The sequence below is a fragment of the Bactrocera dorsalis genome, chromosome 1 (assembly GCF_023373825.1).
Source record: "Bactrocera dorsalis isolate Fly_Bdor chromosome 1, ASM2337382v1, whole genome shotgun sequence".
Classification (NCBI taxonomy): domain Eukaryota; kingdom Metazoa; phylum Arthropoda; class Insecta; order Diptera; family Tephritidae; genus Bactrocera; species Bactrocera dorsalis.
Genome location: NC_064303.1, coordinates 55,991,865 through 56,015,382, shown reverse-complemented (window position 1 = coordinate 56,015,382; position 23,518 = coordinate 55,991,865). Strand labels below are relative to the sequence as shown.

Genomic DNA, 23,518 nt, shown 5'->3' with positions numbered 1-23,518 from the left:
TTATCGATTTATTGATTTATTAATATTGCGGTTTCGGTTTTACGTTTCTTTATCTTCGGCGGTTGGTAGAAAGCATAATTTGACGAGTGGTCTAGTTAGCGTTCCGGTTTGAATGCGGAGATCAACTACTCGAACATGACCGTCGGAACCGTAATGAAGTTGTTTTATGCGGCCGAGTCGCCATTCCTTAGGAGGGAGACAATCATCTTGTATAAGGACGCAGTCTCCAAGCGTTGGTGCCTTTTCTTGAGTTTTCCACCGGTATCTCTTGTGAAGGTCCTTTATGTAGTCTTCTTTCCATCGGATGCTGAAGTCATGATGGAGAATTTTAATTCGTTCCCATCTGTTTAATATGGATAGCGACTCCACGCCTGGCTCAGGTATGGCCAGAATGGGTGCTCCTTTTAGAAAATGCCCTGGGGTTAAAGCTGTGAAATCGGAGGGATCTTGCGAGAGTGGTGAGATAGGTCTGGAGTTTAGTACGGCTTCGATACGAGTGAGTAACGTAGTAAATTCCTCATAATTGAACTTATGGTTACCAGCCGTTTTCTATAAATGGGACTTAAAGCTCTTTACTGCTGATTCCCAGAGTCCGCCCCATGTGAGGAGAACATGGGGGTATGAATTGCCAATCGATCCCTTGGGGTGCATATTTTTTGACAATTTCGGGGGATACTTCTTTCATGAATTGTAAAAACTCTTTTTCCGTGGCTCTTTGAGCACCGACAAAGTTTTTTCCATTGTCGCTCATTATTTTTAAAGGAAGTCCGCGCCGTCCGACAAAGCGGGCAAATGCTGCAAGAAAAGCCGCAGTAGTCAGATCCGAACATAGTTCGAGGTGTACTGCCTTTGTTTTAAAACATACAAAGACAGCCACATTCCCTTTTCTAAATGAGGAAGACCTTAGCATTGAGGTCTTTATTTGGAAAGGTTCAGCAAAATCAACCCCAGTGATGGTAAAGGGTAAAGCATAGTTGCAGCGTTCAGGTGGTAGGGCTGCCATGATCTGCGTACGCATCTTGTGCTTGTACATAGTACACCGTTTACACATGAAAACGGTTCTTTTAATTTGTGGCTTTAGTCGCGGTATATAGAACTCTTGTCGGACCATTTGTTGCATCAAGCGATGCTCACCATGCAGTGTACGCTGGTGGAGATATATTAGAAATAAGTAGGTAAAACGGGATTTCTCTGGGATAATGATGGGATGTCGTTCATTGGAACTAAGGCTGGTGTTGGCGAGTCGTCCATTTGCCCGTAGTAATCCCTTAGCGTCCAGGAATGGGTTTAACACGAGAAGTGAGCTTCCCTTTTCGAGAGGTCGCTTTTCAAGCAACTTTGATTTCTCTTTGCTGAAGTAGCGAGTTTGTGTATACAAGATTAGACTGACCTTGGCATGTTGCAAGTCGGAATATGTCAGTGGTATGTAAGGATCGTTTGATATTCTTTTCACCTTTTGTTTAAATTTATGGATGAATTTGTGCATATTAGCGACTACCCTTAGTGCTAGAGGAAATGAGGAAAATCTTTGGAGAATATCATCCTCTTCTGGAGTGATATGAAAATTTTCTATTTTCCGACTTTCCGGAGGTATGATATTCCGAGCAGGAGACTTTGGCCAGAATTCTTGTGATTCTGTTAGCCATGTCGACCGTTCCACCAGAGTGTAGTGCTGGTGAGGTGAAGTGGTTTGCAACCTCTTGTCCCCAGATCCGCTGGGTTATCAGCACTTGCAACATGTTGCCATTTTGCTGAGCCAAATAAGTCTAAGATTTGTGATATGCGATTCGATACATATGTCTTCCAAGTATAGGGTGGTTTTTCCAACCATGCTAGAATTATTTCTGAGTCTGACCAGAGATACATTTTGTGATCGTTTAATTTTAGATGGGTTTGAATGGGTTAATTTTGCTAACAGAAGAGCACCATTCAGTTCAAGCCGTGGCAGGCTTAGTGTCTTCAAAGGTGCAACTTTGGCTTTGGCTACCAAAAGATGTGAAGTTATTTTGCTATCATACTGAATGCGTATGTAGACTGTTGCGCAATAAGCCTTTTCAGAGGCATCACAGAAACCGTGTAATTCTGCGTTAATGTTAGGGGTGAAATTTACCCATCGAGGGATTCGGGATTACCTGTTCATCTCATTCAGTGCCATCTTGCCACAGTTCTTGAATGAGAATTTTAGCTTGAATCATTATTGGCGAAAGCCATCCCGCGGGGTCGAAAAGTTTTGCCACCGAGGAAAGGATTTTTCGTTTTGTACTGGCGGACGTTGCAGATATTGACTCAATTGTATACGAGAATTGATCTGTTATCGCATTCCATTGAATACCTAGTGTTTTTGTTGTACTAGCTTTTTCGAATTTAAGGAAGTCAGTATCTAATAAGTCTTCCTTTCTTATATCTTTGATTATTTCGAGAAGATTTGAGGTTATTTTCTTTAGGGGAAAACCTGCTGAATTTAGTGCTTTGATCACTTGAGATAATGATTCGCACGCTATTGGTATACTGTGGCTACCTGATAAAATGTCATCCACATATGTTTGAGTTTGCAACACAGAAGTTGCTAAAGGTAAATTTGTTTCACAAGTTTTTGCAACTTCATGTAACGTCCTAATGGCTAAATAGGGTGCGCAGTTGATGCCAAAGGTAACTGTTTTAAGTTTGTAGTCGCTAATTGGACTATTAAATGAATTGCGGAAGACTATGCGTTGGAAATCCTGGTTATCTTCATGCACCAGGATTTGCCTATTAATTTTCTCAACATCCCCGTTAAAAACGTATTTAAACATGCGCCAATTTAGTATTAGCAACATGAGATCAGGTTGTAATGTTGGCCCTGTGAATAATACATCATTGAGTGATTTGCCTGAGCTCGTACACTTTGAGGCACTCGTACTTTTGTTGCGATTTTTTCTGGTCTTATTACCCCATGATGTGGAAGGTAAAACGATAAATATCTACCTTTTGATATCTTTTCATATGGTACAGTTTCTTCCATATGATTGAGGTCAAGATATTCCTTCATCACATTATCATATGCTGATTTTAGCTCATTTTTCTTCGTCAGGCTTTTTTCCATGCTTAGGAATTGCTGGACTGCTGAGGTTCTAGAGTGGCCTAGAGCTATAGTTTCTGGAAAGGTGGATTTGAATGGCAGTCGCACAACATAACGACCATGTTCGTTTCTTGTTGTTGTGGACTGGTAATAGGCTTCGCATGCCTGGTCTTCTTCTGAAAGTTTGGTAATCTGGGGTACTTCTTCCACTTCCCAGAATTTTTTAAGTTCATTATTTAAGTATTCGTTTGTTATATCTTCCACTTTTGTTGTGAAAGAATTTATTTTTTCAGTGACTTGGCCACTTATAATCCACCCAAAGATTGTATTTTAGGCTAACAATTTATTGGAGATTTTCTCTATACCTTCAAGAATTATTTGAGGTATTAAGTCACTGCCTAATAATATGTCGATTTGTGATGGGGTATGAGAGTTGGGATCTGCTAATTTGAGACGTGAGCATTTTTCCCAGTGTATTTTATTTACTTCATAGCTTGGAAGCAAATTTGTAAGTTGCGGTAGAACGAAGGCTTGTGCATCTATTCGTATATCCGCAGTTGGAGAAACTATGGTGATTGGGCATATTTTATTAGAATTTTGAATAATTCTTCCGCCCATTCCCGAAATTTGAAAATTGGAATGTTTCATTGGCAATTTTAGCCGATTTTGAACCTTGATTATATGAAGGATCTTTGAGAGCCTTGATCTATTAACGCTCTTAGTTTGAATAAATCACCTTTATGTTCAATGGTGATGACCGCAGTGGGTAAAAGAATTTTTCTTTCATTTTCTGAATGAAGCGCTTGAATTTTTGCTGCTTTAGGGCAACTCATGAAGCAATGAGTGATGTCTTCGTTGACAGTATACACAATTGAATTTGCTTTCACAGTCTTTTGTCATATAAGAATTCGACAGAAAGTTTATGCAAAGTTTGTGTTGTTCTATCTGAAACGGATAATTTTTTGAATCTCTCGCAAAATCTTAATTTATGACCTCCCTTACAGAGTTCACACAATGATTGCCATTGACTACTTTGATTTGACACGAATGTGTGACTTTTATTGACGTGTCTATTATATTGTATGTTATTACTGGCTTGGGATTTGAACAAGTTTTTACTTGACTCATTTTGATGACTTTTTGGCTTTATAGTTTTTTTGTCTATTTGCTCAGCTATCTCGTATTGATCAGTGAGGAATGTTTTCATCTGTTGCCAGGTGGTCATTATTTTCCCTTCCACTAGTGATTGTTCCCATCGTAGTAACGCAGCATCCGGCAGTGTTTCTGCGCAAATGGTTGCTATAATAGGGTCCCACGATTCTGTGGATACATTTTGTGTTTTTAACACTGATAGACAATTTCTCACTGTGGAGTGTAAGTTTTGAAATTCTTGGCTAGTTTCTTGTTGGATTTTTGGGTTTCTATCATAACCCTTTCATTTTCGTACCTTTCAACAAGTGCTTCCCAAGCCAGTTTAAAATTTTCGTCATTTAAAGCGAATTGTTTGACGATACTGCCTGCTTCCCCTTTTGTTTTATACCTGAGATGGTATAGCTTTTGTGCTTGTGAAAGTTTAGGATGGTTTATATAAACAGAAGTGAACATGTCCCGGAAGGACGGCCACTGGTCATAACATCCATTGAAAACTTCAGTATCACAAGCTGGTACCTTTAGGTACATGCCTTTATCTAGGTCTTCTTTTTGTGTTGTAACTACTCTGGGAGGGGGAGTAGTGGCTCTACTTGGCCTTACTAAACTTATTTGTTCAGTTATCATTCCCTTTGTTAACTCGTACTGATCTCGGCAGTTATCACACTTGGCTGTCGCCGAAGCTTTTGTGTTTTCTGGGAGTTGTGCGTCGTCAGTATTTAGTACTGTATCGTACGCTGCCAGAAGGCGTGCCCATAGATTGTTAACACTTTCTAATTTTATATTTAAAACTGATTCCGTAATGTCAGTAATAGGGGAAGCGTGAAACCGGGTGCAATATCTTATAAAGCTATCACTTTCAGTGATAAATTTCGATATTATATGATCTTTTGATCTCTTTTGCTTTGTACCGTGCTTAGAGCGTGTAGCTTCTGCAGGTGTGCTTTGTTTATCGTCGTCAGCCATTTTTGGAATGGTAAGAAACTGACCTGATTTAGATTCTTTTGAATCTGTGCTCATTTAGAATAAATAAGAATTTAGAATTAAAATTTGATGAGATATATCTGATAAATACCGAAAACCGAAAACTCTCTTAAGTAAATAGGAGTTGTTATTCCCGTAAATTTACTAAAATACGCGTTAATCGTTTTTGTTAACCGCACTATTGTATTTAAATAGTTGCGATTTTATATTTGTTTTTATATATTTTATATTACAGATTTATCCGTATGTCCTTGTATATAAGCACTCGTATAGACGGTATACGAGGTCAATAACCTTTGTACATATGTATATGTGCACGCTATGTGCGTATTGACGTGCATATGATATGCTAAATTGGTTAGTATTTAATGCCGCTTGTTTTTGTAATACAAAGAACAAGGAGATATTGTTAAATAATATTTGCCTATACGGGCTTAGAGTACGTTGGATTTAATATATATGTATATTTTTATACTCTCGCAACAAAGTTGCTAATGAGAGTATTATAGTTTTGTTCACATATCGGTTGTTTGTAAGTCCTAAAACTACAAGAGTCAGATATAGGGTTATGTATACCAAAGTGATCAGGGTGACGAGTAGAGTTGAAATCCGGATGTCTGTCTGTCCGTCCGTCCATCCGTCTGTCCGTCCGTGCAAGCTGTAACTTGAGTACAAATTGAGATATCATGATGAAACTTGGAACACGTATTTCTTGGCTCCATAAGAAGGTTAAGTCCGAAGATGGGCGAAATCGGCCCACTGCCACGCCCACAAAATGGCAGAAACCGAAAACCTATAAAGTGTCATAACTAAGCCATAAATAAAGATATTAAAGTGAAATTTGGCACAAAGGATCGCATTAGGGAAGGGCATATTTGGACGTAATTTTTTCGGAAAAGTGGGCGTGGTCCCGCCCCCTAAAAAGTTTTTTATACATATCTCGGAAACTACTATAGCTATGTCAACCAAACTCTACAGAATCGTTTCCCTCAGGCATTTCCATATACAGTTCAAAAATGGAAGAAATCGGATAATAACCACGCCCACCTCCCATACAAAGGTTATGTTGAAAATCACTAAAAGTGCGTCAACCGACTAACAAAAAACGTCAGAAACACTAAATTTTACGGAAGAAATGGCAGAAGAAAGTTGCACCCAGGCTTTTTTTTTAATTGAAAATGGGCGTGGCGTCGCCCACTTATGGACCAAAAACCATATCTCAGGAACTACTAGACCGATTTCAATGAAATTCGGTATATAATATTTCCTTAACACTCTGATGACTTGCACGAAATATGGGTGAAATCGATTCACAACCACGCCTTTTTCCAATATAACGCTATTTTGAATTCCATCTGATGCCTTCTCTTTATAATATACACATTAGGAACAAATGACGATAGCGGAATAAAACTTTACACAAATACGGTATTTGACCTTGTGGAAAAATTGTCGTGATCGGACTATAAATTTTCAAGGTCCCTTATATCGAACATGAAGAGCTCAGTGCCTAACCTAACCTAACCTAATTTTTCACCGAAAATATCTCAGAATTTAATTCTAAATAATTTTACAGCAAAATAAAAAAATATGGATAATGAAATCTCGATTATCACTTTATCATGCGAGTGTATAAAATGTTCGGTGACACCCGAACTTAGCCCTTCCTTACTTGTTTTTTTTTTATGTTTTGGATATATGTATGTACCTCCTCAATCAAGGTATGTAGCGTAGGCAAAAGAATAACGAATATATGTATGCAGTATGTGTATCATATATGTATATGTATATGAACTTCTCTGCACTTGCGGATTAGCAAGTCTGTGCTTCAATATATTAATGCTAATATATACATATTAATATTAATTTGTTTGTATGTGTTTGTAAGTAAAAATTTATGTTTGTTGCATTTATGTATTTTAAGTATGCTTTGGGTAAGTGCATATGTAAATATGTATGTTTGTATTTATTCTCGCATTGGAAATTTTGCTTTTTATGCCTTTTGCTTACCTATTTTATGCAATACTGCTTACTATTTGAAGAAACAGAAGGGGTATTGCTGGGAAGATTTGCAAGTAAATACTTGTATACACAAGGGTAAGCTTAGAAGGCAGTAAATGATTTCCTTTTGTATTTATAAAAATATATGGATGATATTTTTTTTCAACTGTATTTTGTTCCCGTTTAGAAATTGATCAAACGGATTATATACATAGGTTTTATATTTGATAAAACCGTATGATATCATACATATTTACATATGTGCATAAAAAATGGAAACGACTTACTTTGTCTCGCCTCAAGGGGGTTTTGGGAGAATACAGTACATATATTTGTATAATTTTGGGAATATTATCCGCTTTCGGTTTCCGCCTGTGTTTAGTGTTCTCCTATTTCCTCCTGTGTTTAATGTTCTTTGCCTAATTTCCTCCTTTGTTTAGTGTCCTCTTGCTCCCGTTTCCTCCTTTGTAGAGTATGTATGCATGTAGGTATGCGTTCGTTGTTATGTGGTTTTTTTTTTTTCTTATTATATCGCGACCGATTTATGTTATAATTTTGCTATTTTTTTTTTTTTTGTTAGACCGCGCCCGATTTGTTTTATAATTATTGGTATTTTTATAGTTAGAGCGCGCCCGATTTATGGTTTTTGTGAATTTTTAATATTTATATTTATTATTATTAATTTTTTTTTTCAGCACCGTGTTCTTAAAATGTTAGTTTAGTTAGTTTTTTTTTCTTTGTTGTTTTATATGTGTGCGCTAATCGCACTGGATAACTCTTATGAATCTTGTAAAATTTTGTTTCTTTATTTTATTTATTTATGTTTTCACCAAACAAAATGATCATTACATTTTTATTACACATATTTGTTTTGTTTTATATGTGGTGGCCTAGTAGCAATTTATGTTTGTGAATTTTTTTTTTTTGTATTTATATATGTGTACGTATGTTTTTTGCACAGCACTTTATTTATATTTTTATCTTTTTTTTTGTTTTTTTCATATATATGCACGTTTTGTACTACAGTACTTGTATATACATATGTGTGTATGGATGAACTATATTTTATTTTTTAGTCACTGCACTTGCTGTATCTAAAACCGGTTTGGCACATATGCTCTTTGTTGTTTGTGTTTTTTATTTAGTTTTGTCACTTATTATTACCCTTTTGGTTTTTATTACTGCACTTTTTCACAGTTTAAATTTTTATTTTATTTTATCGCAATCTTAATTTTTTATTTATTTTTTTTTACTTTATTTAGCCACAGTGCTTTTCTTTATGGCTCGAAGGACCATGTACATTAAACTCACCTTATAAGCCACTCACACTTTTAGTCAAAACGAAAATGCACTAGATTCCAGAGAATCGTTATAAACTTTAATTTTTTATAAAATGCACTTCAAAATGGATAAAAAAGTGGTTTAAAAGGTTTTAAAATTTAGGTTAAACGTTAAATATATGTATGTTATATATATACAAAATGAGTGAAGGTAAATTGCACCAGTTTTTAGAAAACGTTAAATAAATATACATATATACACAGATGAAAGTATAAAGTGAAAACTTTAAATATAGAAATGCGGGTAGCGAACGGGAACCGGGATGCTGCGAAAAGCGATGCTGCGTGATCGACGTCGTATCAACGAAAGGTGCGCGAGCTGCTTTCTCTATTCCTTTTGTTCTAATTAGACGGCAGTAAGTCATCGCGTTTGGGTGCATGTGCGTGTATGTGTGTTAATGTGTGGTGTTCTCTCGCGTGATGAGGTGAATAGTCGATTCGGTGTGATAAATTGATGCAGATGTGATGCGACGTCGCTACTCATTTATTTTATCGGTTTATTATGCGGACTATTTATTACTTACCTTTTCTATATAACAATATTTGCAATGCTTTTATGATTGACTTATTAAGGACAGCGACTCAACGCCTGGCTAAGGTAGGACCAGAATGGGTGCTCCTTTGAAAACATGCCCTGAGGTTAAAGCTGTTAAATGAAAGGGACTTTGCGAGCTCACAGTGATTGGCCGGTTTCGATTCTTGTTAATATTCATTATTAATTTGAAGTTTTTTACAGCTGATTACCATAGTCACCAATAGAAGGAGCGCTTATGTATATGCGAACTATAATATATATTTTAAATAAATTATATAATATTTACAGTGGACCAATAAAGTTTACATACACCTAGTTCTATAAATTTTTCACTTGACCTCTAATGTCAGTTCTGTTTTGACATTTATGCAGTAAGCACATGCGAAATACACGTAAATAAACAAAAACGCGGGCTATTGGTAGCTATTTATTTGACCAATAATCGGTCGGTGACTTTGGAACAACGTGAATTTCGTCAAAGATTTCCTGGCTGTCCGACGCCTCTTGGTGAAACACTGCGACGTTTAGCCGCCCGCTTCGAAGAGACTGGCACAACCCGAGATTCTGCCAGGCGTGGCAGACCGCGGAGTAGCCGTTTTGCAGAGAATATTGCTGCTGTTGCCAAGGATGTCATGGAAGCGCCGTCCACATCGACCAGACGACGTGCCACGCAAATCGGTATCAGTCAACGGTGTTTACAGCGAATTTTGGTACAAGTTTTAAAGATGTTTCCGTACAAAGTCCAGACGGTGCATCAGCTGATAGCTGCTGACCGCGAATCGCGTCTAACATATGCTCAAGCCATCCTTAATCGCCACCAAGAGGAAGATTATTTTTCATCAAAAATAATCATGAGTGATGAGGCCCATTTCCATCTTAGCGGGTAAATAAGCAAAATTTACGCTTCTGGGGCACTAAAAATCCACGTGTAACTCACGAAGAGCCATTTAACCCGCTCAAAGCCACTGTATGGTGTGCTGTTGTCGCTGGAGGAGGACCTTTTTTCTTCGAAGACGTCGCGGGCCAAACGGTTACAGTCAGTGGTGAGCACTACAGAGCAATGATCAACGAGCTCTTTTTGCCGCAATTGACGAATTGGGATTGGAAAACATGTGGTTCCAACAGAACGGTCCAACGGCACACACTGCACGTGCCACAACCGATATTCTTAAGGGCGCCTAATCTCACTTTTGGCGATTTGCACTGTAGCAAGATCGACTGATTTGACCGCTCCAGACTTCTTTTGTGGGGCTTTTTGAAGTCGGGAGTTTATGCCAATAAGCCCCAGACTCGTGCAGCTCTTAAAGACAATATCCGTCAAGAATGTGAGGACCCATCGCCGGAAGTTCCTGCCAAAGTGATGGAAAATGCCATAAAAAAAGCTAAAATACAATCAACTGTGGCGCCGGGCATTTACATGATATTATATTCTCGACTTGATGCAAAAAAATTTTAAAAACCAAATAAAAATAATCCACAAGCAGAATCAAAGTTTTTCATTTTTTATAAAAATTACAGCCAAAAAACATCGAAAGGTTATTTCTGCGCCATTCATCATATAGATATACATCATGATATGTGAAAAAAGTTCTATTGTGGAATAAAAATTTCTACGAAAAAAAATCTCAAAAAAACAGGTCAGATTACCCTGCTGACCCTTGATAAAGTGGTAGTAACTGAATTATCGAGCAACTCATGGGTATACACTTAATCATGATGAGAGCGATTGCTCCCATAAAAGTAAACATTTTTCTGGTAATACTGCGGTGCATATATTTACCAGAATAGAGTCCAAGCTGTTTGTGGGGTGTTTTGTGTCAATAGAATCGACAAACAATTTCAAACAGTGGATTCTAGTTTCATGAATTCTTCACTTGTTTCTTTCTGAACTTTAGGCAAGTTTAATAGTGTCGTTATTTTCTGGTTTTTAGAGCTTCCCAAACCAAATCGAAATTATTGTCATTTAAATTGAACTGCTTGACTATTACGCCTGCTTGACTTTTTGTTTTGTATGGGAGGTGATGCAATTTTTGTGCTTTTGTTAGTTTTGGATGGTTGATGTATACGGCCCCGAACATATCCCGAAAGGACGGACATTCTTCATATGCACCATAAAATGTTTCTGTGTCACATGCGGGTATTTCGAGGTGGATGCCTGAACTTGCCTTTTGGTTATCTATTTGTGGCAGCTCCACTCTCTGATGTGGAGTTGGTGCAATTGCTTTTATTAGCTTTAATTGATCGGAGATCATAGCTTTTGTTTCTTCGTACTGGTGTAAGCAGTGTTCGTATATTTCGAAAGCCGATTGTTTCAAATTTTGTGGTAGGTCTAAATCGTCAGATTCTACTATGGCGTCATGAGGAGCTTAGAGGCGAGCCCAGAAATTTTTAAGATTTTGACTTTTTATTTCTAACAACGATTGAGAATTTATCTAGTGCAGAATCTATAGCAGCATGTTGTTAAATTGCCATTTTCAGAAATAAATTTAGCATTTTAATAATTGGGCGTGTAGCTCCTGCAGGAGTATTTGTATTGTTATCAACTTTCTAATTTTTTTCTTTCTTTCCTCAGTTAGGAATGTTTTGAGAACATATATATGTACACCAGGGGCGGCCCCCCTGACCTGGAAACCCTGGAAATGTCAGGGAATTTGAAATTTCTGGAATCTTTTTCTTCCTTACTGGCGTAGACACCGCTTACGCGATTATAGCCGAGTCAACAATAGCGCGCTAGTCGTTTCTTCTCTTCGCTACGTGGCGCCAATTGGATATTCCAAGCGAAGCCAGGTCCTTCTCCACTTGGTCCTTCCAACGGAGTGGAGGTCTTCCTCTTCCTCTGCTTCCCGCCGCGGGTACTGCGTCGAATACTTTCAGAGCCGGAGTGTTTTCATCCATCCGGACAACATGACCTAGCCATCGTAGCCGCTGTCTTTTAGTTCGCTGAACTATGTCAATGTTGTCGTATATCTCGTACAGCTCATCGTTCCATCGAATGCGATATTCGCCGTGGCCAACGCGGAAAGGACCATAAATCTTTCGCAGAACTTTTCTCTCGAAAACTCGCAACGTCGACTCATCGGTTGTTGTCATCGTCCAAGCCTCTGCACCATATAACACGACGGGAATTATGAGCGACTTATAGAGTTTGGCTTTTGTTCGTCGAGAGCGGACTTTAGTTTTCAATTGCCTATTCAGTCCGAAGTAGCACCTGTTGGCAAGAGTAATCCTGCGTTGGATTTCCAGGCTGACATTGTTGGTGGTGTTAATACTGGTTCCTAAATAGACGAAATTATCTACAACTTCAAAGTTATGACTGTCAACAGTGACGTGAGAGCCAAGTCGCGAGTGCGACGACTGTTTGTTTGATGACAGGAGATATTTCGTCTTGCCCTCGTTCACTGCCAGACCCATTTGCGTTGCTTCCTTGTTCAGTCTGGAGAAAGCAAAACTAACGGCGCGGGTGTTGAGACCGATGATATCAATATCATCAGCATACGCCAGCAGCTGTACACTCTTATAAAAGATTGTACCTGCTTGATTAAGTTCTGCAGATCGAATAATTTTTTCCAGCAGCAGATTGAAGAAGTCGCACGATAGGGAGTCGCCTTGTCTGAAACCTCGTTTGGTATCGAACGGCTCGGAGAGGTCCTTCCCGATCCTGATGGAGCTTTTCGTGTTGCTCAACGTCAGTTTACACAGCCGTATTAATTTTGCGGGGATACCAAATTCAGACATCGCGGCATAAAGGCAGCTCCTTTTCGTGCTGTCGAAAGCAGCTTTGAAATCGACGAATAGGTGGTGAGTGTCGATTCTCTTTTCACGGGTCTTTTCCAAGATTTGGCGCATGGTGAATATCTGGTCGGTTGTTGATTTACCAGGTCTGAAGCCACACTAATAAGGTCCAATCAGCTTGTTGACGGAGGGCTTTAATCTTTCACACAATACGCTCGATAGAACCTTATATGCGATGTTGAGGAGGCTAATCCCACGGTAGTTGGCGCAGATTGTGGGGTCTCCTTTTCTATGGATTGGGCATAGCACACTTAAATTCCAATCGTTGGGCATACTTTTGTCCGACCATATTTTGCAAAGAAGCTGATGCAGGCACCTTATCAGCTCTTCGCCGCCGTATTTGAATAGCTCGGCTGGCAATCCATCGGCCCCTGCCGCTTTGTTGTTTTTCAGTCGGGCAATTGCTATTCGAACTTCTTCATGGTCGGGCAATGGAACGCCTGCTCCATCGTCATCGGTTGGGATATCGGGTTCGCCTTCTCCTTGTGTTGTGCGTACACTGCCATTCAGCAGGCTGGAGAAGTGTTCCCTCCATAATTTAAGTATGCTCTGGGCATCGGTGGCTAGATCACCTTGGGGGGTTCTACAAGAGTATGCACCAGGCTTGAAACCTTCTGTAAGTCGCCGCATGTTTTCGTAGAATTTTCGAGCATTACCCCTGTCGGCCATCTTATCGAGCTGTTCGTACTCACGCATTTCGGCCTCTTTCTTCTTCTGTCTGCAAATGCGTCTCGCTTCCCTCTTCAACTCACGGTATCTATCCCATCCCGCACGTGTTGTGGTCGATCGTAACGTTGCGAGGTAGGCAGCCTGTTTTCTCTCCGCTGCGACACGGCACTCCTCGTCGTACCAGCTGTTCTTTTGCACTTTCCGAAAACCAATGGTTTCGGTTGCAGCTGTACGTAAGGAGTTTGAAATTCCGTTCCACAGTTCCCATATACCGAGTTGTTGACGAGTGCTCTCAGAGAGCAGGAGTGCAAGCCGAGTAGAAAATCGTTCGGCTGTCTTTTGTGATTGCAGCTTCTCGACGTCGAAACTTCCTTGTGTTTGTTGGCGTGCGTTTTTTGCTGCAAATATAGTCAGTGAAAAGTCAGGGAATTTTAACTTGGGTCAGGGAAATTTATAATATATTTTTTATTATGTCTACAGCGTTTTAAAAATTTTTTAATTCGAAATTGAGATGATGTTTTAAATTCTCGCATTATTTAAACCAGTCACACTGCTGCCAAACAGCTGACTAGGAACTAAAAAACGACGCTCTCATGAAAATTCGTAGAAAACCGGGTATTATTTGTGTATGTATTTTTATAAAGAGTTGGATATCTGGGAAAAAACATTCCGGGTATTAGGTGTAAATTACAGCAAACAAAATTTTTTTTTAAATAAATAATTTACAATTTTAACGAATTTTTGAATGACAATTATTTTTTTGTAGGTTCTGGAATTTTATTTTAAATTACGAAATAAGTGTTAAGTCGACACCCTGTACATATAATTAAGATATTAAAATGAATTTCTTTATTTAGGTATGCATGATATACACACATATGTATATATAATGATATACTCGTATGTATACATATACCTGTTTCAATAATGTTTCAAAAACCGTAACTTTCCACTCTCTTCACATTTTTGGTACTTCACAGATACATATGTGTACATGTTATGTTTGCTTGGGTCAGTGCTTTTTTTGTTCGTTATAAGTAAGTAAGTGGTTTTGTTCTTTTTTTTGAGACACTGCAATTTGTTTTCTTTTATTTTTTTGTCTACACATTTGTTTCAATAATAATTTTATATTTAAAATGGTATTAATCGCTCAGACAATTTCTACCATAAAAAATTTAAATCATAATACAAATGTAGAATATAAATAAATGCGAGACGGTGTCCAGACGAAGTAACGAGAGATGATGTTGATTCAAATGTAACTCGGCGGCTGCCGATGTACCATGACTTGCGCTCTTGATTGCTGATGAATTTACGCCCACAGGATCGGTTAATTATCGGGCTGTGTCGACGCAGCGCAGTGTAGAAGCGAATGTATGATGTGCGACTTGTGTAGAACGAATTGTGTAAACCAATGTGTTCGCTAGTTTTTTCTATCCTTTTCGTTGGTGGGGTTGGTGAAAAGGTGTGGTGAGTTGTGTTTTTTGGTGTTGTATGAGAATGGTGACACCTGATGTAGAGAATTGTTTCCGCGTTTCCTTAGTGTGCGCCAGTTTTACCCGGGTAGAGTGGGGGAGTCTTAACTAATTTTAACATTCATTCATTGTCAAAATACTGTTAAAAGGGCTACGGGGTTTATTGCAACAGCAAATCCTGAAACAACAAGCCCTTAAATTCGCCAAGAAGCACCATGCTGCTCAAAGGCATTAAAAACTCAAACGCTACACAGCGAGAATCAAAATAGGGCACTACTACCCACAGCAGTCGTCTCCATCGAACACCGAGGAGAAATCCGAACCTTAATAGACCAAGGATTACAACGATCTTATATACTGTCTTGCGAACAAAACAGCCTACAGTTACCAACAAAACTAGCCAGTTTTGAAATCACGGGAATGGTCAGAAGAGTAGTTGAAAACTCAAACAAAAGTTGTTCCATTTCCCTCAAAGGGGATAAGCGCTTACAAGCGGAAGCTATTGTCTTACCGCAATTAACAAATATTCTTCGCAGTAATCATATAAATAGCAAGCATTGGTAAAAGGTTTCACATTTAAAGCTAGCAGACCTAAACTGCAACACCCCTGCTCAAGTAGATCTTCTATTAGGCAGCGATCTCATACGACAGATAATACTCGAAGGTATTGAGAAAATATCAAACACACTTCTGGCCCAAAAGACTATTTTTGGTTGGATCCTAAGTGGACTAGTTCCGGGACCAATCACAATAATGACAACTCAAGTTGAGGAAATCTGAAACGAGTTCTTTAATTCACAATTGAAAAAATTTTGGGAATTAGAAGAACTCCCATATCGGCATTAACCGCCATAACCAAAAGACAGATTTTATAATCGGTGGTAAAACTTTTCGTCACCGCTCGATAGCTTTTGCCAATTATGATACAAATCTTAATACAAGACTTATGACTAGATATGGACGAACAATCGCTTAGAAAACTGGTCCCAGTTCGTAATCAATCTGAATGACATTTCTTAGATACAAATTCCACGATGGTTAAACTATTCCATCGAACACAAAGTCGAATTACACGGCTTCTGTGACTTATTACTAGCAAAAGTAAAAGTGGCTCCCTTAAAAACGCTAAGTCTCCTACGATTAGAGATATGTGGTGCACCACTACTTTCCAAATTAGTAGCCATGGTGCAAATGCATTTAAACATGACAAAATACAAACTATATTTGTGGTCCGATTCCGAAGTTGCACTAGCTTGGCTCGAAAACCATCAATTACATGGAAGACCTATGTATATTTCTAATAGAACGTCTCAAATACTTTACCTAGTGGGATCAGCCACTTGGCGACACGAAGCCAGTGCAGAAAACCCTGTCAATTTAGGTACAAGAGGGTGCAAGCCACTGCACTTTGCCACCACCACCCTCTGGTGGAATGTCCCCTAATGGTTAATAGAATCTCCTAATTTTTGGCCCCAATCACCCATGCGCAACATAATTGCCCCAGAGGGTCGATAAATCGTCACCCTTCACACATTACTTGTTGATGCCGACATCCTTGAACGATTTCCATCGTTTCCAAGAGCCTTCAGAGTAGTTTCTTACATGTTCAAATTTATAATGTAACTCAAAAGCAAAGTCAAGTGATCACCTAATTGCCGATGCAATACAGTGACGCACCTAAAGTTACAAAAGGCAAAGGTCGCACTAATCGCCTATACGCAAGCGCGCTACTTCCGCCGCGATATATCACTACTAAGAGAAAAGCTTAATAAAAAGAGCTCACTCTTAGTTCTAAATTTCTATTTCTGGACACGAAGGTCTGCTTCGTGCCAATGGTGGGCTGCTAATTCTAGCGTAACATATAACGAACGCTACCCCATAATAATTCCAAAGAGGTTTCCATTTGCCACATTATTCTTCAATAATATTCACATATTAATGCTACATTCCGAACATCGCCTCATGCACCTTAGTATGCGCCAAGAGTATTATATTAGCCGTCTTAAGCCCAAAATCAAGAAGTGCATCTTCACGTGCAAGAATTGCATTATGCATATGCAGAAGATGCGAACAAATGTGAATTATGGCAGCTGACAAAAAATCTGACAAAAGAGGCTTTTCTTGCGCCATTTCCCCGTTTCTTCGGACGACGAAGTTTGACGTCGAAGATAATAAGCGATAATGGTAAAATCTTTATCGGCGCCCCAAGAGCCACCAAAAAACAGTTTGTGGACTTTATCAAACAAGTATCGCCTGAGATTATACAAAAGTACGCGCCCCAAGTTATTATCTGGCATTTTATACCCCCAAGCGGTCTTCATATGGGTGGGTTATAGGAATCAGCGGCAAAAAGCTTCAAATCCCCCTTCAAACGGTTAGCTGGAAATTGCAAATTAAATTATGGAGAGTTCACGATGGTATTAAATCGGATTGAAGCCGTTTTCAATTCATGCTTACTCACAGTACTCTCTCAATATTCCTCAGATTTCACCGTCTTAACAGTGCGGGACTTTAATCCGCTAAACCTAACCTACTCCCACCTTATGTTTAAGTCTCCTCTATTGCACGGACTGACTGACGCCTAATCTGTTCTAATTGTCTCAATTTTGTCATAATTTGATTTGCCGCTTCACTGACAGCTTTCCACTTTACAGAGGACTCGCACATAAGTGCTGTCAAATTTACCGCCGTGATACTACTTCCAAGGGTGGTTTTCAGCTTTTCCCTTATGCTTGACAACCGAGGGCAATAAAAGAACACGTGTTCAGAGTCTTCTCTACACTCTGAACACGTCGGACAGTATGGGCTAAAGTCATGACTATATTTGAAAAGGTAGCTTCTGAAGCAACCATGCCCACTGAGTATTTGGGTAAGATGTTGTCTACCTATCCACGAGTGTATGTCCGAAATCAGTCGGTAGGTCCACCGTCCTTTGCATGAAGTTTGCCACCGTTGCTGCCGCATTGCAATGCTTTTATTTCTATCTTCTCTTTCTGCTGTGGTAGACGTCTCTGATAAATTATAATCACGCGAATTCGTCTCCCTGGATGTCAATCGGTGCCATACTGGCTAATACCTTGGCGGCGTCATTTGAAATAGTTCGGAAAGCACTTATTACTCGTATTGCTGAAAGCCTATGCACTGTGTTAATTGGTCTAGCATATGATTTTGTTTCTAGCGCCTGTATCCATATTGGAGCCGCATACAGGATCACTGAACTTATTGCCTTAGCTATTAAACATCGTCGGCTGGAACGCACACAGCCTTTATTAGCCATCATTCTAGATGACGCATTATATATTTTATTTGCTTTACGTGTCGCATTCTCCAAGTGTTCCTTGAACTTGAGCGTTGAGTCCACTATTACCCCAAGATACTTCAGTTGCGGCTGTGAAGTAATCTCACATTCTCCTATGGTCAGCGATATGTTCTCTTCAATTTTCCTAGAGCTTATGAGCAAGACTTCTGTTTTCTGCTCAGCCAGCTCTAGACTCATGGTAGTAAACCGTCGGCGCAAGCCATTTATGCTATCATTGTTTGGCTACAGCTACCACTTTGAGGTCATCCGCATATGCGATTGTTTTCACATTTTTTGATTGCGGTATTCTTAACACCCCGTCGTACGTCAGGTTCCATAGCAGCGGGCCTAAAACCGAGCCTTGCGGTACTCCACTGGCTCTGAGTGCCCTCGTCCGTCTCGAATAGCAATCTCCTAATTTGAAAGTAACTCATTATAATATTTATCAGATAATGCGGAGCGTGTATATCGTGCAGAGCTGTTATTATATTTGTCCATTTTGCGGAGTTGAACGCATTCTTCACATCCAGGGTTATTAGCGCGCAGTATTTTTTGTGCCACCTTTCCATCTTTTTCCACTTATTGCACATTTCGCAGTATCAACTACTTCCCTTAGTGCGTCAATAGTGGACCTCTTTTTAATAAAGCCGTATTGTCTCTCTGATAATCCGCCGGCTTTTTGGATTGCTGACTCCAAGCGGTTTCTTACAATGCTTTCGTACAATTTTCCAATTGTGTCGAGCATGCAAAGAGGTCGATAAGATGAAGGTTCTTCTGGTGGCTTTTTTGGCTTTGGCAGTAGAACCAGACGCTGTATCTTCCACGGATCGGGGAATACCTCTTCTAATATACAAGCATTGTACATGTTAACAAATAAACTGGGCCTTAGGGTTATGGCTTCTTTAAGGGCTCTATTTGGTATACCATCTATTCCTGGCGCTTTGGAGTTTTTGATCTTTTTCGCAATAGCCAATAGTTCGTCTTCTGTGACTAGTAGGGATGGTTCCTTAGCTTAGTTTCGTCTAATACAGGAAATGGGTGCATACGTCGGGAATAACGATTCGACAACGTTTTTCATAAATAATGCATTCTTGGGTTGCTGCGACTTATTTTTGAACTTTGACATACAAATTTTGTATGCCGGTCCCAGGGGTCTATGTTGGCTTCTTCGCAGATCTTTTCGAAACAGGATCTCTTACTACGGATAATGGCTGACTTCAGGAGCTTTTTTTGGCATTTAAATGCTTCTCTGAGGCTGAATTCGTTATCACTTCCCAGGTTACGCTGTAGACGGCGTCTAGCTGAGTGACAGAGCTTCTTCAGCTTGGCAATTTCGTCGTTCCACCAGTGTACCGGCTTTCGATTGTTATAGTATCTCGTCCTGCGCATAGTTGCATCGCAAGCTGCAACTAGTTCTTTCTGCACAGCGGACACTAAGTGGGCTGCGTTTTCGCCTGATGCATTTGCCGTACTCCAGACGCTCTGAAAAACGTCTGTTTCAACTTCCTTTTGACGCCAACTTCGTTTTCGAGAAGTATTTCTCGGACAGCGTTCCGTTTCCTGGGAGAACGAAACTTCAGCAATTATCGCCATGTGGTTGTTATTTGTATACATGTTTGACACCTTCCACTTAGTATGCCTGCTAAGCGCGTCGTTAGCAAACATAAGATCTATTATTGAACCTTTATTTCCCTTTTGAAAGGTATTTTGTGTCCCACTGTTTAAAATCATAAGGTTTGTTTGGCTCAGAAATTCTAGAATGAGCCGACCACGATGGTTTGTAATTCTGCTACCCCAAGCAGTAGACCATGCGTTAAAATCTCTCGCTATTATTATTGGCGATTTGCTTCTGATTTCTAGAGACAACTCCAGGAGGAAATCTTCAAATCCGCTAATTGTTGCACTAGGACGAGCATAGCAGCTTACGAAAAATATTCCTTGTATTTTCGCCCATGTAAAGCCATTATGGGTTTCTTTGGAGCGAGATGTGAAGGCTTGTCCTTTGCAGGCCCATATTGCTGCTTTGCTACTTATATCTTTACACCAAGTGCTTTCCGAATGTTGAGAATATTGTTCGCTTAATATAGCGACATCTATGTTTTCTTCTAGCACCGTCTGTTTAAGAAGGCCTTGTGCTGCAGCGCAATGATTGAGATTTAGTTGCAATATCTTCATTTTTTCGTTGACTTCAACATATCTGTGTATTTAGGACAGGCCGTACTTAGAACAGAGTGTTCCCCTTTGCAGAGCATATAACTCAGGGAATTCGTGCATATCTTTGCCATGTGACCTGCGGTTCCGCAACGAGTACAAAGGGATGACCTATCAATGGGACTACTACATTTGTGTGCTATATGTCCTAGTTGGAAGCACCTAAAACAGCGTGTAATAGGTGTAAATTCCCGGAGACGACAGATAGACCACCCGATCTTTACTTTATCCTCAGCTTGTAGGCATATATGAGCTATTTGGGTGCCACTCCGAGTTTTCCGCAGATTTTTTATATTTTGCTTCCCAAGGTTGTGGATCCCGCACTGCTTTTGTAATGCCTCACAGATTTCTTCTGGTGTGGTTATCTCATCCAAGTCTTTGCACGTTATGGTAATATTATGGGTTTTTGGCTGTATTACGGACATCTCACCAATAACTCCTACTAGGGCGCTTTCAAACTTGTCGGCTCTCTTTTCTGCTTGATTTTTTAATTCAATTAGAAAGTCTCCTTTGAGGGTTTTTCTAATGTACCTCACGTTTGAACCCAGTTCTTCAAGGCCCTTGTCGCATTTTATTTTTTTCAGGATGTCCGCATACGACGCTCCCTCCTTTTTCGTTAAGATTATAGCGTCTGGTTTCGATCTGATTTTCTTCTCGATCGGTTTCTTCTTTCTAACGACGTCTACCCATTTCTCGCCTGCGGGCTTGTCTTCCAAACTGTCTTTGTGTATGCATTCAGTGACCTCACTACTCGTATATATTGCTTGCACTTTATGACTCATGTTTTTTGGCTTCTTCGTTGGTGGCAAATATCCCAATATCTCGCGAGGTCTCTTTGGGGCATTTTTATCACTTTTTATATTAGATACCTGCGATGCCTTTCTTACCATAACTTTTTTCGACGGGTTTTCATGCTTTTCAGTCTTGTCATACAAGCTTGTGATACAGCTTACCAGATCACGCATAGCTTGGTTAATATGTCTCTGACCAGACATCATGCTTTCAAGCTCTTTAATTTTTTTACCCAGTTTGCATAAAATACTGGGATTTTCACTATTCTGAAGCTGCAAAGGAGGCAAATTTGAACCTTTGCCTGCTTGGTCGGCATTTTCGCATATCTTGGCTGATCCAGCAGCGGCGGCTTCTTCAGGTTTGCCTTTTGGAGGCGTTCTCAAAATTTTTGAGTTCCTTCGAAAAGGATTCTCTGGTGTACATCCCAAACTGTTCTCAGAGGCCATAACTCTACCAGAGAATAGTTGAGAACACCTGTCAGTGGGTACGTTCAGTCCTTTCCCCTAATAAACCCTACTTATATTTTGGTGGTTGACAATGCTGTAACCAAAGCAAAAGCAAAACGAAGAAGGAGAAAAAGGAGAAACAAAACAAAAAACAGCTGACAGACTAAATCTTGCCGTTTTGATTGGGAGAATTGAGTGCACGTTTTGATTAGCTGTTACGTGGGGAAATCCTATTTAAATTTTTATAAATTTACCAGAACAGGGGCAGGTATGTGTCAAATAAATTCGATTGAACTAAATTAAAGTACTTATCTAATTTTTGGTGTTAGCATCCAATCAATTAAAAGTCCTGTTCCAGTCTCCCGGTAAGTCTTAAGCAAAAACAAGTTTGCTATCACTTTAAAAAACTACAAATTCTTGCAAATATTCTAGATCACTGAAAAAACGCGTCTACTTTTCACTGACTACTTTCACATCACTCTAGAGGGTGAGTCAAGGGGTTTGTGCCAAATTTGTAACAGGCCGCATCTCACGCTGCTACATCGCAGCTCGATGAACGACATCAATCGGCCACCTGACGATCCACGGGTCTTAGCAGCGTTGTGACAAACAAAAGCTGCAACGACTCCTAGGCTAAACAGTCGCCTAGGATGGCCGGGATGGCTAAATGAGCCTCTGATCCCCCCTCACAGTAAAACACTGCGGCACCACACACATCATGCACATCACATCTTCATCACACACCACTTCTTCAAACACACCACACCTTCCTCACACACCACATCTTCATTACATCTTACCTTCCACATCACGTCCCAATTGTGGCCATATTTTCGGTGTCCCAAATCTAACGCACAACAATTAAGAGGGATGGTTCGTCTTTTTTACTTTAGCTCGCCTTTAAACGGATGTTCTTTGGCTACTCAGAAGATACTTAGTCAAAGACCGAAAGTCCGGAGCTGCTTGGCCATATTCAAAATATTCGTTTCTGGCCACTCTTAAGTGAATGGTAACCATGACTCCTTAGAAATCCTTATATTGGGTATACTAGAGAAATTTAGACTCGATTTAATTCTATTATCAGGAAAGAGTTTTCTCCAAATTTCGATTATATATCTCACAAATTGATTGATATTTTCTGTATAAAGGCAGCTATAGGTACGGCGGTCGACATATTCGATAAATACGGGGTTGAGCAGTTTTAATTCTGTTTGGACAATTTTCGGTTAAAGGAGACTAACTTCAAGGTATTATTTACGCAAAGTTTTATCCTGTTATATTAATCGGTGCTGAGTTGAAAGCTGAAAGTGAAAGAATCAAATAAAATTTAAAATTGTTTTGAATGCAAAATAGGCACAGTTGTTGCCCGATTACGCTAATGATCACACAGTGTTATAGGAATTTTAAAAATTGCTGAGGTCTTCTTCTTCTTAATTGGTGTAGACACCGCTTACGCGAATATAACCGAGTTTACAACCGCGCGCCAGTCGTTTCTTTTTTTCGCTACGTGGCGCCAACTGGATATTCCAAGAAAAGCCAGGTCCTTCTCCACTTGGTCCTTCCAACGGAGTGGAGGTCTTCCACTTCCTCTGCTTCCCCCGGCGGGTACTGCGTCGAATACTTTCAGAGCTGGAGTGTTTTCATCCATCCGGACAACATGACCTAGCCAGCGTAGCCGCTGTCTTTTAATTCGCTGAACTATGTCAATGTCGTCGTATATCTCGTACAGCTCATCGTTCCATCGAATGCGATATTCGCCGTGGCCAAG

At 39.7% G+C, this 23,518-nt stretch overlaps 1 protein-coding gene and 1 long non-coding RNA gene across 4 annotated transcripts in view; one reads left to right on the top strand and one right to left on the bottom strand.

The window, feature by feature from the left end:
• LOC125780337 (ionotropic receptor 75a) overlaps positions 1–23,518 on the top strand; it is a 1,012,909-nt gene that overhangs the window by 143,732 nt on the left and 845,659 nt on the right. The window lies entirely within an intron of this gene.
• Positions 1–23,518, bottom strand: part of LOC125775757 (uncharacterized) — a 164,747-nt gene that overhangs the window by 97,175 nt on the left and 44,054 nt on the right. The window lies entirely within an intron of this gene.